Source organism: Miscanthus floridulus, unplaced genomic scaffold (assembly GCF_019320115.1).
Source record: "Miscanthus floridulus cultivar M001 unplaced genomic scaffold, ASM1932011v1 fs_128_2_3, whole genome shotgun sequence".
In the NCBI taxonomy this organism is placed as follows: domain Eukaryota; kingdom Viridiplantae; phylum Streptophyta; class Magnoliopsida; order Poales; family Poaceae; genus Miscanthus; species Miscanthus floridulus.
In genome coordinates this window covers 1-15,031 of record NW_027096228.1, presented here as the reverse complement: position 1 = coordinate 15,031, position 15,031 = coordinate 1, and the positions used below count along the sequence as shown (strand labels likewise).

General features: G+C 46.7%; 1 pseudogene; it reads right to left on the bottom strand.

Moving 5' to 3' along the window:
- Positions 1-10,963: 10,963 nt before the first annotated feature.
- On the bottom strand, positions 10,964-12,698 carry LOC136530425 (bZIP transcription factor 27-like; annotated as a pseudogene).
- Between the last annotated feature and the right edge of the window lie 2,333 nt (positions 12,699-15,031).

Sequence of the window (15,031 nt, the reverse complement as noted above, 5' to 3'; positions counted from 1 at the left end):
GCAGCGAGCCTTAGAGCATCGACAGATAGGATTGGGAACTATACGAGTGGCTTGGTTGGGAAGCCAAGGATCTCCCCTCTGGGGGACATGATCGGGGTATGAAACGACCATAAATCTAGGGTTCTCATGGACTTACCCGTTAGCAGCATGGGCGTGGCGATCTTGGCCAATGAGGCCATCATCATAATAGCCCATTTGAACGAGGGACTAAGTCTCTGAGCATGACTCAAGAGCAAATGAGATTACAAACAAAAGTAACTTTATTCCATTAATAGGGAACGACCCGATTATAATATACGGTAGCAAAAACCATGGTTTGTTGCTGCCTATATGGCAGCAAAGATCATAGGGTGCATCTGACCTCTAGGTTAGGGCCCTAGGCATGCAAGGCTTGGGCCAGTGGGTAGGCCTTAGGGTATGAAGTCAGGCGACATCAGCGGGGCCAAGCCCCCACACCATCGCCGGATGGAGGGGCTATGACCGACACGTCGCGACCCCCTTCCCTAATTAGAGGGTACAAGGACTCCAGCGACCTTGCTAGAGCCTTTACACCTTCTAGGGAAGGGGACGCAATAGACACCTCTAGCATCATGTCGTCGTCCCTCCTTCGCTAGAGTCCTTCCATCCTTGGAGAAGCAACCTATAGGCATGAAATTTCATCCTGTGCCGAGGGCACACGAGCAAGCTAGAAGGGTCTGCTCGATGGAGCTGTAGATCCGCCTAGCTTCACCGTAGGGATGGTCGATCCTACGCACTCCTCCTGAGACATGCTAGTCAATTTGACCCTATAATTGATAAGGAGAGAAAGTTTATCAGTAATTTAGGGCGAAACATGCTGGTGTTGCCAGATAGTCCCGAATGTGCGGCCTTGAGAGCCAATATGAAAGGAGATTGACTAAATAGTTGATTCTAGCATATTCATAAGAATAAACCAGTTAAAGCTCATGGGGTTGTGTAAGAAGAATCGGCTATCGTTCAGGATGAATATCATTATTTAGACAAATATTGGTCAATGGCAATAAGATGTCAAAAATAATTGGCTTATGCTAAGCCAATGACTGCAAGTAATAGAACCCCTTTTATATAAAAGAAACAGATCATCATCATTCAACCATTTAATAAAGATAAATCTAATGAGCATATTAGATCTTATCTATCGCTATGACCAGTGGGGCATGAGGCAGAATCATGTAGACCATAGAAACAATAATAGACTCAACGACCCTAGCTTATTACTAATATCAGTGGGGCATGAGACAAAATCATGCAGATTGTAATACAATAATAAGATCATGGGGCTAACACATATTTTAACCTATCTTTACTTCAACGATCTCGTAACGTGAACTGTTCATAAAAGCACTTGATATTGGCCAAAACAGCCAATTCAGGCATAGTGCACAGTTAAGGTCATGCCTTATCAGGAACAAATCTACCGAATAACGATCCCACTCCACGGTGCTAACAATGGGGTATGAGGCAAAATCACACAGGCCTTTCATACCTATCTTTTTCTAGTTGACGCTGGTATTCTTGATCCTCTAACCATCGCTGATAATCCTTTTCCTTCTACCACTGCCACTTATTCAACAAGATCCAAGATTAACTCACGGCTTTGTTGCTCCATCTTTTGATGTTTCCTCCTACTCATATCAGCTCTTTTGCTTGTCGTGACGTCTTCTAATTTCTCTGTACTCGTCAACCGATATTTGCATCTTGGGATCAATTGTTCTAGCTTCTCTTGATTTGGTTGATGTTAGGACCTTAGTTTTTCCTTTGATCAGCCTAGCATCAACCATGTTTTGATCCCCTAGGAAAAGATTATCATCAACTTTCATTTTCTGAGGCGTGTCAAACTTGAGTCTTCCTTGCTGAATAGCCCTCTGTATATGCTGCTGGAAGATTCTGCATTTATTAGTGGAATGAGAAGTAGCGTTATGGAACTTGTAGAACTTCTTATTCTTCAATTGATCAGGGGCCAACATAACGTGATTATCAGGCAACTTGATATGTCCCTTCTCAAGCAAGAAATCAAAGAGCTTGTCTGATTTTGTGACATCAAAGTCATAGCTCTCCTCGACTCCTCTTTCTCAAGGATTTGGCACTATTACTGTCTTTTTGCCCCAATTCCATTTAGCCATGGCAACCTCTTCTTCTTCATCTTCATAGCCATCATCGACTGAATATGGATTATAAGCTTCGGCCACTATAGTACTCTACTAAAATTGGGTATCTCTACGCATACTCTAGAATTAGCTATTGAGCACCGCCACTCGTTGAGCCAATTGACCCAAGTTGTCGAATTCTTGTTCCAGCAGCTTTTCTTTCCACATTGGTAGCATTCCTTGAATGGCTAAAGTAGCTAGCTGGTCATCAGCCAAGTTTAATGAGAAGAATAAGTTTCTAGTCTCTCGGAACCTCTGAAGAAACTCAGTGCCCGATTCATTAGTCTTCTGCCTTATGGTTGTCAAATCGGTTATCTTCTTTTCTCCAGTCCCAGTGTAAAAATATGTATGGAACTTCTTCTCTAGGTCAGCCCAATTGGTAATGGAGTTGACTAGCAGTGTTGAAAACCAAGTGAAGGCTGGCCCTAACAGGGATAGGGAGAAGAAACAAACTCGATAGGCCTCTTCAACAGATGCATTGCCCAACTGTGTAAGATATCGACTGACATATTCTATTATGCTTGTATTGTCTTGGCTAGTGAACTTGGCAAACTCTGGGAGCCTGTAATTTGTGGGAAGAGCGACCAAATCATATTATTCTAGATATGGGCATTTGTATGAGAAGGTCAGCCCTTTTGGCTTCAGACCAAACCGATTCTTCATCATCTCGGTCACCCTCAGCAACAACTCATCAGCATTTGAATTTGGATTTCTCTACACCTGTTGACCCATCTATGAATTAAAATCCCGTGTGCTTTGATACCCTGAATTCAGAATTATGTGAAAGGTGTTATAATCTGTGCCATAATGATACCCTTGTGGAATCTCTATCTGTTGGGTCCTTTGCTAGTTTGCTGCTTGAAGTCTCTGATTGTAGACATGAGGATCTATATCTCTATGGATCCTTTGAATTGATTGCACTATTTTTTGAGCCGATGATGGTACGTGGCCTGATGTGCCAAAATTAATCATCTGGTTCTGACCTTGCCCCGCTGACTATTGCATCTACTGCACTGATGATCCAGGATTATACTATGTCTGATTCATAGTAGCACCTTGAACTTGTTCAGATGAACCCTGAACTACCTAGACATCATCATCACCGGCTGGTGCTGCTTCTTGATGGCTGGTACCAACTTGATTAGTCCCTTAGGTCGATGGATGTGGAATGTTGTAATAAGTCAGCCCAACTTGACCAACTAGAAATCCATGAATCGCTTCTTTCATGGCGTTGTGGAATGTGTCCAAGAAAGCTTCATTATAGCTTGATATGGCATCACGAACAGATTTGCTTACAACTTCGATAAAGAAACACCTATATTCCGCTTCAACTGTATCTGTCTACCTGTGTAATAGAACTCTTGGTAGTGGATATTTCTGAACAATTGTATTGTCACATGTTTTGGTGTAGGACAACAAATACTTGTTCTAAAATTCTTCTATAGCTTTACCGATAACATCTTTATCTCCATCAGGTAGACCTTCGTAATGTACCATAAGGATGTCATTGTTATTGTGAACCACCATGATGATTGTGGGGTCCCATCGAGCGTGCCAGAAACGTGTGTCGGCACAAAATTTTGTCTCATGCCGAGGGCAAACGAGCAAGCCAGAAGGGTCTGCTCGATAGAGCTGTAGATCTGCCTAGCTTTAGCACAGGGATTGTCGATCCTACGCACTCCTTCCGAGACATACTAGTCAATTTGACCCTACAATTGATAAGAAGAGAAAGTTTATCAGTAATTTAGGGCAGAACATGCCGGTGTTGCCAAACAGTCCCGAATGTGTGGCTCTAAGAGCCGATATAAAAGAAGATCGACTAAATAGTCGATTCTAGCATATTCATAAGAATAAACCAGTTAAAGCTCGTGGGGTTGTGTAAGAAGAATCGGTTATCGTTCAGGATGAATATCATTATTTAGACAAATATTGGTCAATGGCAATAAGATGTCAACAATAATTGGCTTATGCTAAGCCAATGACTGCAAGTAACCGAACCCCTTTTATATAAAAGAAACATATTATCATCATTCAACTATTTAATAAAGATAAATCTAATGAACATATTAGATCTCATCTATCGCTATGACCAGTGGGGCATGAGGCAGAATCATACAGGCCATAGAAACAACAATAGACTCAATGACCCTAACTTATTACTAATATCAGTGGGGCATGAGGCAGAATCATGCAAGCCATAATACAATAATAAGATCATAGGGCTAACACATTTTTCAACCTATCTTTACTTCAACGATCTCGTAACGTGAACTGTTCGTAAAAGCACTCGATAACGGCTAAAACAGCTGATTCAGGCATAGCGCACAGTTAAGGTCATGCCTTATTAGGAACAAATCTACCGAAGGCTAAAACAGTCGATTTAGGCATAGCACACAGTTAAGGTCTTGCCTTATTAGGAACAAATCTACCGAATAACGATCCCCACTCCATAGTGGGGTGTGAGGCAGAATCACACAAGCCATGATAACGGGCCAAGGAACGGTTTTCGCTAGCCAATAGATCTACTCAAGATGCAACATGCCTTAACCACACGCTATGCACGATCAAGATTGATATAAAACAGCCGTTAAAACATAACTCATCGTTTAAGATGCAGATTAGATCAATTTTAGATTAGCAAACGATGGGTTAAACAGGATATAAGGGTGATCTAGATCAATCCCAATCGGGCGAAGTGATATTGCTGTAATTAAATAAATAATAGAAGCAATAAGCAATATTAGTAACTTAATAAATCTATCCGAAGGAACGCCACCCTTAGATAGAGCCGATAACTTGACCTTAATCTAGTTCGAGTAGTAGAGGTCAACCGGATCGATGCAGCCGTACTTGAACTAGACAAGAGTCGATAACTAGCTTATACTAGAGTCGCAGTGGGGGTCGACTAGATCAATGCAGCCATACGAACAGAAGTATAAGCCATGACGGTACTTACAGACAAGCAGTGGAGGTCGACCGGATCGATACAGCCGTACTCACTGAAGAACTCGCCGAGATCTACTCTACTCCTACTCCTAAGGGGTGGCCGGAGCCAAAAAAAAAAGTAAATGACTTATATTTGATTGATTGTGTGTCCTTTACAATAGCCGGGGGTTTGATATTTATACCCGGAACCTATGCACGATTCCTATCTAAGCACGACTCATCACAATTCTGGCCCTAGAGAAAACATTCCTAATTTAAGATAACTTGGACTCTAATCTTTCCTTTTTTGTAGAGTCCAACATGCCTTGTCCCAGTGCCGATCGTAACCTTTGTCATTATCTGCTGGCGCTATCTGAAGAAAGCCGATTCCAGTATTGCATTCGAATCAGCTGATACCGACTTGCACGCGATTGATTCCTTGATGACATGATCTTGGGAGCTTTCAAGTCCCTATGATTCTTCTTCCAAATTTTGGTGTAAACACAGCCGCCTAGTGGACAAGACCAAGCTCACTTGGAGGGAAGCGTCGCACTCCATCGCCGCCGCCATCATCGCCGAGAAGATAGATATGAAGAAGAAGAAGAAGAGATAGGGGCTAGGAGAAAGGGATTGAGGGCGTCGTGTCCCTCGAGGGCTCCCCTTTATAGCCCATACGATGTGCTATGAGTGGCTCCAAACCCTCCAATTAGCCATCAGTGGCTAGAAGGGGCCTAGGGGAACCGGCTAGGCACCCCTTCAATCCCCACAGCACGCCTCCAAGTGGTTGCGTAATGACTGGGCATGCAGTAAAGGCGAAGTTAGGGAACCACTGATAATGAGTCCAATCCCCGCTCCACTTTCCATCACGCGTGCCACCCACTCCACGCATGCCTCCTCACGGGACTTGGGGAGATCTGTCTCCACCGAGGCCCACCGGCTATCATCAATGGCTTGGATCCACATGCACCAACTGCAATGGCTCCTCCTCCACTAGATCTGCTCCATGTGGTCCCGATGTCCCATCTCCTAGACAAGACAAGATGTCGTAGGGGTGCGCACCATAACTCCTCCACTAGGCACAACGGCCCAAATGCCATCAACCGCCTATGCAAGACGTCAACGGACGGGACGTGCCCAAAAGCTGCCCTTTCCACTGGCAAGGAGGCCCCACAATGGCCTTGGGGGCTACGCTGGCTCCCTAGAAGGAGCAGCCCGACCCTATGACAGACGGGGGCCTAGGTGGCGCATCCCCAAAACCAACCAACTCCCCAGAGTTGGGTAGGGAGCCACTGAGTAGTGGGCCCAACGAGGGCCCTCGTCCAAGGCTCAGCATGCTCCTTGCTCCCCGATCTATGGCCATAGGAGGTCGGCCCTAGAAGGCCAGCTCAAGAGGATCGAGGCATACTACCGTAGCCCTTAGAAGGGTGTGGTGCTTCGGATGATCGGATGGCCCTAAGCTAGAGCCCAGTGCTCTTGATCACCCGACCCATGGTAGGCTCTGATTAGAAAGGGGTGTGCCTCCGGGCCTAAGGTTGGTGACTCCCAAATGAGTTCACCGAGCCCTCGCTCGAGTCGAAGACCCATGCGACATAGACTCACGAAGGTATCAGCACCATCTTTGCTCAGCCTCGACAGTCGAGCAACACTCATCTCATTGGAGAAGAAGACCCCAAGCAAGGCGCAGCACTCTTGTTAGCGAAAGACGTCCCCACCAAGGAGGGTTCGGTCGCCATATGATCGAATTTAGCCCTTTGTCGCCATCATGCCAAGTGAGGCCACAAAGGGCTTGGGGCCTCCTGACTGAGATCCTAACATATGGGGTATATTAAGCCTTAGGTCCAATGGTTCCTGACCGAAGAAGACACCCCGACCGACCCCTTTAGGATCGCCCGGGGGCTAAGGGGCTATGCCCATTGGGCATGCTCGTGTGCACCCTCTGGCAAAGAGACCCAACCAAGCCTAACTTGGCCGTGACCTCCACCTAGGGCTCAGGGGCTTGCCTGAGCCCTGGGCACCCGATCTACAGTGCATCCTAGCCTAGCCCTTAGCTCTTGCCCGGCTAACGACTCCAGCCAAAGCCTAGGCACTAGAAGACAAGCCCCGGGCTATCGATGCTCGGGGGCTCCTTGGTGCCGCTCCCTAGGCATGGCCCTACCAACTGCTCCCCTAATAGGGTCACGTCCCGGGAGTGACACAAGAAGACAAAGCTTCCCCTCAACCTCTAGGGGGCTCAGGGGGCTTCTGGGCCCGCGTGTTAGTCCCTAGAGCCGACCTCCTTCGCCACCAAGAAGACTCTAGAAGGTCCACCTAGGGGAGGCCGCTCTAAGCCAACATAGCCTGACACATAGAGTGTCAGAACAGAGCAGACGAACGATGCCCAAGGCTTCTTCATCTCCTAAGACACTACCACTGGTCCACGGCGCACTGCTGCAAGACCCACCTGGACTCTGGTGCACGTAGACCAGTAGACTAGTTCCCCCAAACTGCCATGTACCCAACATATCTCATTATATAAGGGATAAGGTCGGACCTAGGAGGGGGGAGGATCCCAGATCGATCACTAGACACTCCATTCCATTCCATCCTGCCTCCGCTCTGCACAGGGAGCAAGGCAACCTAGAGAGGGGCACCGAGAGCTCCTCCACCGCATCCCATCAGTCTTCCTCCTCTCCGACGAGGGGGAAGGCTCCACCTACAGTGAGGCAACCTTAGGATTAGCACCGAACTAACCCCCTACCAAATCTCTCTCTACACTCTGTTGTAACCCTCCGATTTTGGGTGCTCTTAAGTATAAGGATCATCAGCTTGCTAGACGTAGGGACCGAATTGGCCTGAACCAGGATAAACCGTTGCGTTTTCTCTGCATGATTCTTGTGGTCTTGAGTCCACCCGAGCCACCAGAGACCCTGTACTCTGACACCAACTCGAACAACTATGCTTGCTACGGTTTTGACCCCACTGACAATGACCACCTCCGAAAACAGACTATTTCTGGAGGAGGCTATCCTAAAATGCTCGCCTCTGTAAACCAATTTTATGAGGCGGGCAAAAGTGACTTCCTCCGTAAATAAAAATGCCCACCTCCATTAATCATCCATTATTCTATGAGACGGTTGGATTTTGTGACCGCCTCCTGTTAATTAAAGTACAACGCCACGCAAAATCAATCCTGTAGTAGTGGCTCCTCTATTTTTTCACATGGTGCGTCAACAAAGTGGGTCACCGGTGGAGAGCACGATTGCCCTCACTCCTAGGCCCCCTCCATCTACATGTGCATTGCCCCGTCTTTGAGTGGATGGCATGGACAGGGGGGGCACCAACAACAATGGTCCACCCTCGGCAAAGGAGGATACTCTCTTCTTCTCCACCAGACTCTCTTTCTTCTTCGTCGGGTGCCATCTACTGCCTCTCCCTGACCGGCCATGCCCTCCACTCAGACCCACACCACTAGCACCCCAGCCTTGCCCTACCCACCACCTCAGCCTATACCCTCTCCCTTTCCTAGTGAAGATCCTGAGATGGGCTTCAAACTATATCAAGTGGTCGATGGCATCACTCAAATAGATGAGGTCATGGCAGTCCTGGTCCTCAAATCGACATGGCCAGTCGGATCCACGATGGCTATGGCTGTCTGCCTTCCCTCCCTTTCCCTTCTCTGTCTTCTCTATCCCCACTATGCGCCCAACTTAGGCATACAACGACGACCAAGGTCAGATCCATGACGGCCATGGATGCCTTCCTCCCCTTCTCTTTCTATGTCTTCTCTATCCCCCACTAAGTACCCAACTCAGGCATCCTCGATTTGGTGGGTTCACGGGTATCCAACGATAACAACCAAGGTTGGATCCATGATGGCTCAAGGATAGGCTCATAGGCATCTAATGGCAACCATCGTGGCGGCGGTGAACTAGAGTAGCCATCGTAGCGGTGATGAACAGAGCAAGCCACAAGGGACACACCAAGACTGCGGCCATGGTGCACTAATGGAGAGAAGTGACTATTGGATGGGCCCTATCCTATTGGAAGGGATGCAACTCCCCTTTGTATTTGAGTGGAGATGAGACAAATATTGATGGTAGCCAAAAACAGGAGAGCTACTGAGGTAGGGACTGCTCGAGTAAGGGAAAAGACTCATCTCTCCTAATGTCAGTTTTATGGAGATGATGAGTGGTATTATGGGACTACTAGAGATGTTCTAGCCTCTACGAGGAACAGTTCCCTGGCCAGCACTGGCCTAAGAAATGTTGTGGTGGATCTCTGGTGACTAAAATATTGGTTCACATGGGTCGAAACAGAGTAATGCATCCACTACTGCCTCTGTTCTTGTATAGTTGTTCATCATGTCCTCAGGAGTAAATGTATCATGATCCATATCCATTAAAGTACCAAAGGGTGCAATTATTCTATTATTAACACTCCACCCCTAATTTGCTCCCATAGTGAGAAAATTTGTTGTATTACTCGCATTACATTTGAAAGGTGTTAGGTGTATGGATGGTCACTTTACATTGGTATTTTTCTTAAATCTAGTCCTTTCTTGGTCTGTTGGTATGATGTGCATGTGCCACTTTAGTATGGGTGAAAAAACAATAAGGTGCTGTTTGGTTTGGCCTTTTTTTTTTGCCTGTCATTGGTTAGAGGTGCAAACTGATAGTGTTGTTTTGTGTTTGATTATTCCAGTTTGTATCTGTTAACAGCGGCATCGAATACTGGCACTATAGAATGCCGATACCCTCTAGAACCAGCGTTATCCGTTCCCTTCCCAAACGTTCGATTGATCCCCCCCTCGTGGGCTTCGGTGTCTCAGCAAGTTCACACCTCTCATGCAAGTCCTCGCGCGCGATTTCCTGCATGTGCTCTAGTGTCTCTGCCGCCACCACTCATCGGTCATTCCCTACTTCCTCTTGGGCAACCTGATTACACAAGCTAACCAAACAAACTTTGTTTTCGTTTCACCCGCAACAAATCTCAACGCTACTACCTGATTACATTGGTATTCATGTTCTAATGGCTGAACCAAACAACATCTAAAACTGTGGGCAGTTAAGTAAAAAAATACAGGTCCATCTGGTTCGACACGTCCTTGCAAGAAGTACGTATATCAGTGGTGGACTCGTAGACCCGTCGTAAATTGAACAAAATAGCATTTCGTCCTTTTTTTTGGTTGCTCACTCATCCTGGCATGGAGCCTGCAAAGATGGAATGTAGTATCATTGGTGTTGTGGTATTGCCACTGCAATTTCCTTATGGAAAAAGTCTATTCTGCCTCCCCGAACTGTCGTTGTAGTATGATTTTCCTCCTTGAACTTCTAAACCAGATAGCTGACTCTCTGAACTCTTGAAATCGTTCAAATGACCTCCCTGTCATGGTTTCGAGTGGTTTTGAATATGGTTTTCTTTTTTAGTTAGTAAAACAAAATTGGTAAATACCTGATAAAGGTTTTTAAACCATACAAAATGTCTCCACGGTTTTAAAAATTAAAAAAATGGAGATAGATTTCAATACTATAGTAATAGTTTAATTTAATTCCAGAAAAATGTGCGATCACCAGAACCCTGGTGGTTCGCGTCACAGGACAGCCCTGTCGCTCGACCATTCGCGATACTACAGCAATAGTTCACGGAGGTAGAATGATGTTTTTTCCCTTTCGTTCCACGTATCCCAAAAGTCAGACAGATTGGAAGCGGTTTTAGGGCCCAGAGTGGAAGCGGGAGTGGACGCCGTGGCCCGGCCCATGGGTGAAGCGGAGCACCTGCACCACTCCGACTCTGCCAATCCATGGAACAAAATTACTCCATATTCAATCTCACGCAGCACAAGCTACTCCATATTGGACCCCAAAGAATGGTCCAAGTCCAATGCAATCTCACGCAGCACAAACTACATACATATACACTCCAACAGTCCAACTACATGGAAATGGAAGCAAGAAGCCAACAACAGATCGAGCAAAGATACACCATACCATACTGTATTAATTAGAGAGAATCAGCTAGCCAATCAAATCCAACCGAAGCAGGCAGGCAAGGCAAGCACATTCATGGTCATGTATATATCAGAGGAGCAGCCTTCTTCGTCCCCCTCATCATCAATGGATTGATTCCTTCACTTGTTGATACAGTAACAGTAGGCGTGAGCACTGCTGGATCTTCCTCCTCCTATTCTATTACTAGGAATAGCAAGCTATATATAGTACTACTAGGAGTTGCAGAGCGCATGCATTAGCAGCAAGATCGAGGTCAAAGGTTTGCTTACGAATTATGATCCTTGCATTGGTACTACTAGTGTAGAAAATACATACATAATACTACCATATATACTAGTAGTAGAATTGTAATTTGGTTGTGGTACATCTTGATCTATCTGCCATTGGCATGCATGCACCCAATGCAAGGACCGCGACCATAGACTGAATAAGAAACCATCGCAGGGTATGCAGTGCTGAGGGCTGAGCTAGAGCTGAGTGGATGAGGAGGTTCTTCTGATGTGGGAGCTGCTCTTGCTGCTGCTTTGCTGGATCAGTGCAGCCATATCCACTTTCAGCTGCATCATATTATATATAATACCCACATAATTAATATGCATACATTTGTTTATTTGTTTAGAAGAAGAAGAAGAAATGTTAACTGTATGTGCTAGATAACATGATTGAATAAAGAAAGGGAAGGAATGAAGAAAGAAAAGAAAGTAGTCTAGATGACATGATTGAATAAAGAAAGGGAAGGAATGAAGAAAGAAAAGAAAGTAGTCCTACTACGTACTTGTTTGCACTGCCTCTTGAGCTTGAGATTCTCATTCACCAGGCGACGAACCTCCTTCTCCAGCTCCTGCACATAGGCCTGTAGTAGTACGTATCCAATCCAATCCAATAATCATCAGCCCAGTCCATCCAGTCAATCGAAGTAAAGAAAGAAAGAAAATTCAATGAAGAAACTGAAGCATAATACTCCTATACAGTACAATAATCCAACAATATATATACTGTAATCAAGACAAGAAGCACATGGAAATGGAATGGAAGCGTTGGTACCCTCTTCCTTGCCCTGGAGCGCAGCGCAGACTCCCTGTTCTTCATCATCCGGATGTTCTTCCGCTCTTCGTCGCAGCCGCCGCCGGCCCCCGTCAGCTGCAGATCCAGGGCGCCGGTCCCCAGCAGGTACTCCTCTTCGTCCTCGTCCTCCTCCTCTCCGCCGCCGCCGCCGCCGACGCTGAGCGACAGAAGAGGGAGGCGCCGTGGGGGCAACGGATGGAGAGACGCGCCGGCCGGTGGCGCTGGCACCGGCGCCGTTAGGGCGGCGGCGCTGTCGTCGTTGTCGCGGCTCGTGCTGGTGCTGGACAGGGAGAAGAGCGAGCTGCAAGCCGCTCAGGCTCAGCTGCGGGCTCCTCGGCATCTCTCTCTCTCACTGGATTGGATTGGGTTGGGTTGGAGCAGCAGCCTTCCTCTCCTTGCTTGTTTGCTTGCTTGGGTGTGGACTGTGGAATGAAACGAAAGAGGGAGCCTACGGTGGGGACTACTCAGCATCTCAGCCAGCCAAGCCAGAGCCAGCGGAGGAGGAGAAGGGCGGACACGGACTCGAGTACTCGACCACGCGAATGCTGCTCCTCCACTCTTCGAGCAACTCCAGCACTACCCAAGTCAGAACCCCCGTTCTTAATTTGGATGTTTTCCCTCATTTTTATCGACCCTCCGTTTTACATTTGCTCCGACAGAAGTCTCTAAATCAAAACCCCAAATTCTTGTAATAGATAATGACTACTGAGACCCACCTGTCATCCTCAATCTTTCACCATCTGAGTTATCCCAATACGCACAGGGGAGGAAGAGCCGCACGCACTACGACGACTCGAGTGGCGTCGAGCCGAGGGTGGGGAAAGAGCCGGTGAGGGGGGCGCGAAGCCGGGGGCGCGCGCGGGTCTGCTGCGCCGCCGCGTCCCGTGGAGCTCACCGCCAGAGGAGAGGCGGGCGGGCAGGGGGCGCTGCGAGCAGGAGAGGGGGCCGGAGGAGAGGGGGGCTTGTTATGTTCTGGCTATCCTAACTGATACTGGAATCAGAATTTGGACTAGGAAACAGCAAGAATGAGGCTGGAAGGAGACGAACACGGCCGGAGTCCGTGAGGTATTTGGATTCTGCTTTGAAGACAGAGTTTTTCGTATGTTAAAGACGACGCACGGCTCCAGCTTATATTACGCTGGTCCGGCACACTGGCCTGTGGCCTGCTAATGCTATCTCATCTACACCGACGACCCACACTAGGAAGGCCCAACCTGTGACGGCCCAACCACAAGCCCATAACACTCTCCCCTTCTTACACACAGCTTGTTCTCAAGCTGAGAACTCTGGGTATTGCTTCGACAGCACTCCCACATCTTCCTAGGTTGACATTGCCTCCGGCAATCCTTGCCACTGGACAAGCTTCTGATGAACAACCGACGATCCCCTGATAATGGTGCGGTCTTGAAGACTCTTCTGTGGAACCAGAGCTTGCATGGGATCAGTGCCTACTGTGGATAAGTCTGAACTCACCCGTGTAGTAGGAGGCAGATGCTTCTTCAGTTGAGATACATGTACCACAGGATGAATTCTAGCGTCTGCTGGGAGATCCAACTTGTAAGCTACCTTACCAATGTGTTTCAGTATTTTGAAGGGGCCATAAAACTGAAAGGATAGCTTCTGATGGTTCCTGGATGCAATAGATGATTGAACATATGGTTGGAGTTTTAAGAACACTGACTCTCCCTCTTCGAATTCCCTTTCAGTTCTATTCTTATCCGCTTGAACTTTCATCCTCTGATGTGCTCTGATTAGCTGTTGTTTGATCAACTGAGACAACAACTTCCTTTCCTTTAACCATTGTTCAAGATCCGACACTAAGCATAACTGAAGATTAGCAATGCCCAATTGCCTTGGTGAGTAGCCATATAAGACCTCAAATGGAGATTTACCAAGTGATGTACGGGTAGTAGTGTTATACCAAAACTCAGCTACTGAAATCCACTTGCTCCATTGTTTCGAAAAAGAATGTACAGTGCACCTTAGGAATGCTTCGAGGCTTTGATTCAATCTTTCGGTTTGGCCATCGGTTTGTGGGTGATAGGCCGAGCTCATCATTAGCTTAGTGTCAGATAAGCGAAAGAGTTCTTGCCATACTGCACTTGTGAATATTCTATCTCTATCTGAGATGATGGCCTTAGGTAGCCCATGGAGCTTATATACATTACTCATAAAGAGCTGAGCAATTTGCAGAGCTGTAAACAGATGTGTGAGAGGGATAAAGTGGCCATACTTTGTAAACTTGCCCACCACAACCAGCAATGCATTGTGGCGGTCAGAGGTTGGAAGTCCTTCGATGAAGTCTAGACAGACAAATTCCTAGACTTGTAAAGGAACTGGTAATGGTTGTAGCAGTCCAGGAGACTTGATCCTCTCAGTCTTTGCTTGTTGACAAATTTGATAGTGCTATATAAATGCAGTTACCATTTGCTTCATTCCAGGCCAAGCAAATAAATGTTTGACCCTTGCATAGGTTGCAGCAATTTCAGAATGACCACCAATACCACTGTCATGTAATGCTGTCAAAATATGTTTCTAGGCAGTAGGGTTATTGCCTACCCACACTCTTCCCTGATATCTGATTACCCCATCCTGTAGAGAATAGCCCTTTTGATTCTCTGAACTCACTGCCAGTTTAGTTAAAAGTTGTTTTGCAGTAGGATCATCCTCATAGCCTTCTTTTAACTTTTGTATCCATGTTGGTACACACTCAGATATAGCATTGAGTTCCTAGGACATGTCATATCTGGATAGGGCATCTGCAGCAGCATTAGATGTACCCTTCTTGTACTGAATGGTATACTGCATATCCATTAACTTGAGCAATGCTTTGAGTTGCAGCTTGATAGACACCCTTTGATCAGTTAAATATTGCAAGCTCTTATGATC